At 41.1% G+C, this 4,456-nt stretch overlaps 1 long non-coding RNA gene across 2 annotated transcripts; it reads right to left on the bottom strand.

The window, feature by feature from the left end:
* Nucleotides 1–1,234: 1,234 nt before the first annotated feature.
* LOC307157436 lies at nt 1,235–2,544 on the bottom strand. Of its 2 annotated transcripts, none has more exons than XR_013820969.1 (3): nt 2,493–2,544; nt 2,185–2,411; nt 1,235–1,475 (listed from the first exon to the last, which is right to left on the bottom strand). It is a non-coding gene; the product is annotated as an uncharacterized lncRNA (long non-coding RNA). The 2 variants fall into 2 exon arrangements; XR_013820970.1 differs by lacking the exon at nt 1,235–1,475 and adding an exon at nt 1,846–2,107.
* Between the last annotated feature and the right edge of the window lie 1,912 nt (nt 2,545–4,456).

Below are 4,456 nucleotides of genomic sequence, written 5' to 3'. Positions count from 1 at the left end.
GAAGCCTCAAGGGTAAATGACAGACCGAAAAGAGCAGAGCCATATTGTCCAATCCCAAATAATCATAAGGAATTAAAAAGGCCCATAAACAGCCGGCAGCTACAACCACTGATACAACTGACATATTTTCAGCCCCCATAGTTCCAAAGTTTACATATACCACCCCCAGTAACAGTAGATACCATAGAGCTAGTGTCGACCTCGCATGGTACTTAAAATCCACCCATCCATATAACAAAATGGGGACATAACCTTAAGCGGCACATAAAAATCTGGACCAGCCAGAATACCTCAGCCTGTCTTTTCCCCAACCAAGCTGTGGCCCTGCAACTCAGTGGGAATTAGTTTTCCGACGATTGTCTAACTAGTGACTGCGCACTCCTCATTGACTCCTGAAGAGCAACATACGATTTTGTACAACCATACAAAATCACGCAATACCTGAATAATTTGATCCGGATCCTCCCTCTCGTTCCTCGACCGATAACGAATTTCTTCCCTCGCCTCTCCCTCCAGATGACCAAACAAAAAAAAAAAGCCTGATCAGCTGTAGACAGACGACGTAGACGCATACAGGCCTGGGCCTCCTCCACCCACTCATTAAACTTTGGGCACTTACGATCCCGAGGAACGAAAACGAACCGCTCCGCTGTCGATGCACCAGCACCAATACGTGGGGGATCTGCAGCCACAGGAATGGTAACATTAGATGAACCCGGCTGTGCCACCAACACTGGCTCTTGCCGCAGCCTTTCATTATCAGTTTTTAGTTGAACTACTAAATCCCTTAACTCACGCAATTCATCCTCCATTCCTGTAACTGCACAAGCACTTACCACAAATACAGAATAAGATTAACTTGTGCCGATCCACCACAAAGAGTGACTGCTACTGTCTGGCTCCTACCGGAAAACAAAGAAAAACAAAAAACAAAAATACAAACAAAATACAAACAAAATACCCACGTCTCTGTACTATACAAGAGGGATCCTGCCGACTACGCCAGAATGTGGCGAGGCGGTGCAATTTGAGACACAAGCCCAAGTTGTTTACTAATAAGAAAGTCCGACTACGCCACCCTAGGAGTTAACCCCAGGGAAAATACTCAAACATTGAGCAAAGCACACAGGTTCGGTTCCCTCATATAAATAGACAAGAGAGGTGAGTACAAAAATACAAATGTTTATTGATACAATAATTAAAATGTTAGACACTAAAAACGACCAGACACTGAAACCCACTTCAAACTAAACAATAAGAAAAACATGCAAAAACAGAAACTAAATACCGGCAGGCCTGAGGCTCCCAACGGCAGGAAGCAGCGTGGAGTTTGATTTTACGGAGCACACTTCCACACGCACACACACCCCCGTGTCACTTAATCACACAATCACACACTCAACAGTGTACACTGCACACGATAAAAGACCACCACCAGGAGGAGGAAGAGCAATCCACCCGTGGGACCCCGGCGCCTGCAAAATAAAGATAAAAAAACTATAACAAATGTTCATAAAAATGACCAGATGGACATCAATAAAGCAAATCTTCACAACAATAAATGTCAATGACAAAAATAAAAAAAAAGAACCATTCAAGCGCAGAAAAGTCAATTAGTTGGTCACCTGATTAATACAAGACAATTTTAACTCAGTAGAGGTTCACACACACACACACAAGTAGAATTGTACTGATAGATGGTTGATCCCATGAACCAAACAATTAAATGGCTTGATTAAATATTCCACGCAGTTAAATGGCTTTACAATAGTAAAGATGAAATAAAAAGAAAATAAAAATCAAGTTAACTAAACAAACTATACTTCCAAAAGATTAGAAGTAAGTTAACAGGAAACAAACAAAAAGAGGTTTCAAATCAAACAAAGACACAGAGGGCAGCTAGCTCCCCTACAAGTGGAAGGAACCAACTAGTCCCCCACACAATCCAAGAATATGAAGCAGGTCAAATATAACGGCACGATAAGAACCAAACGAGCAGTCCCCTTCTCTTTAGTGATGATCGCGTCAGTGCGGCCGTATTAACCGCAGCACTTTAATAGTGCGAAGACAGTAGCAACAATCACGGCATAGAACGAGAGGGAGAATCCTATAACAAACAAACGGAGATGTTACCAATCATAATACTATCCCCACTCCCAGTCATAGTAACGTATAAACACTTACCATCAGGAGATCACGCTAGATAGCATGCTTAGACACGGATTGGTCAGTCATGCCCACCGGTTACACAATAGAATACAGGGAATCACGCCTATTTGATATCCGAAAAGAATGTTAAACCCACACAGCCATTTCAGCGCCATATCACGAGCTCTTAACAAACATTACCTGTGAGGTGAACAGTCATCAGACCCACTAAGCAGCACGAAGGGCACCGCACCAAAGCTGCACTAATTGATAAAAATGATTTAAAAAAGTTATGCATAGGAAAACTCCAAAAATGATCACCCATTAAAACACAGCTCGCTTACCTACAACCACCGTCGACACTAGCAAACCAAACGGGGAAATCGGACGTGACGCCTCCCAGGTAACAGCCAATCAGACTTAAATGCAAGGTGCTACTTGCTGATAGGATTACACGGCTGTCAATCACCTGATGCCGTCACAGTTGCTTCATCTGCCAGAGCTTCTAACACAGGCTTCTGGCTGCTTTATTTTAAATAAGCACCAGATGGCGCTGTTCTCGACCAGTTCTCGACACTCTCGAAGCTTTGAATCTTTTCCCGGGACAGTCAGGGGAAAGCCTCAGTGATTCATGAGGCTTCATTTCCCCATCCCTACAGGTAAGTATGGCAGAGAGTCTGTATCATGTGTAGACGTATTGGTGAGCTGGTGATGGGATCCAGGTGACGGTGATACTACTTAGAGAGTGAGTGCAGGTGTGTGCCAAGGAGGATTCTGGGGAGTGTAGTGCAGAGACAGATGAGGAAGACAGACGGTGAATGTGACATATAGCACCGTTTTTTAATCTTAATCGGTCTGCAAATCCAGTCTCGACCTGTGTCTTGTTTACAAAAAAATCCTCAGTGAAATGAAGCGAACAAACGGACAATGTTTTACCCACATCAGCTGGAACGTCATTAAAAATAAAGTTTAACCATGCATTCCTATTGGAATCTAGAGGAAGCTTATGCAGCGACTGTCTTCTTCCACAACCAGGCACTGCACAATATCGGTGGGCGGGGCTAAACCGGCTGTGTTGAAGTAGGCGTTGATCTTCTTCTGCGGGGGTGGTGTTTTATCCTCTTTGTCGTCATAGTTCCCCACTTTGAAAAACGAGTCGTTTGCTGAGCCTGGTGTCAATAAAAGCTTTTATTGGACTAACAAGGACGTTTTCACGACGACGACACACATGCATTATATTGATTATATTGCATTGCATAACATGTGTGCTGGTCAACTTGTCTAAACTTAAGAAACCCCTATAAAGCTGTAAAAAACAAAAAACAAAAAAACACTTGGAACATTGTGTACAATTAAGATAGGCTACTTAATTTATTATTCCAATATCCAAATATGAAACTAAATACCACAGGGAAAAGGGCTTCTATTTGTGACTTGCTGTCTTTGCTTTTGAACATTGCACATTTTAAACAGGACACGCATTAGCTGAATAAATGTTAGGCCTACCCAATAGAAACATATTTATAGAAAACAGTTGACAATGATTAGACAGGAGTCCAATAATAGCATAACGAATCACTTATTCTAAAAATAATATCAAATATACCGGTAAGTTAGACGAATCCGACATATGAGGGCTGTGCTAACAGTAAAACGTCCGTCATTTAACGAATTTTAAAAACAAGGATGGATAATACAAAATGCTTTCTGCCATTTTGACAGAAAAACAAAACAAAAACAAACAAGAACAAAATTTAAACTTAGCCCGTCAAATTTAATTTTACAATTATCTTCTCTCTTTGTGTGCACGTCCGTGTTTGTGAGAGAGAGCTCACGCAGCACTGATAACGGTTCTTTTTAATCCAGAACTAACGCACTAGTTTTCATACAAAATAAATATGTAACATAATTAGGTACTTTAGTTATTTTTAACACAATAACGTAACACATGAAGGCTACGTTTTTTAGCACTGAGAATTAATTAATAAACGCCTGTTTCTCCAGACTCGCGCTTATCCGTAATCCACAAATCACATCACTTTCATAATCACTAAGCCATAGCGATTTCAAGTTTATTAAGATTTATTGTTCAGCATTACATGAGCATTTTATTATTTGCATGGCTGAATGATGTCTTCCTCTTTTCTGAGTGACCATGAAGAACGGAGTATTTTAAGATAATCCATGCGATCCATGTGATCATCGAATCCATAGGATTAGGTTAACTTAAGTACAATATAAGGTTCTAATATTGTTAAGTACAATATTTCAACTTTCCACATCCAGCCCAGGCCGTTTACCTTCAGGA

The sequence above is a fragment of the Squalius cephalus genome (genome assembly GCF_949319135.1).
Source record: "Squalius cephalus genome assembly, chromosome: 4".
Lineage (NCBI taxonomy): Eukaryota > Metazoa > Chordata > Actinopteri > Cypriniformes > Leuciscidae > Squalius > Squalius cephalus.
This window is presented reverse-complemented; position numbering and strand designations above follow the sequence as displayed.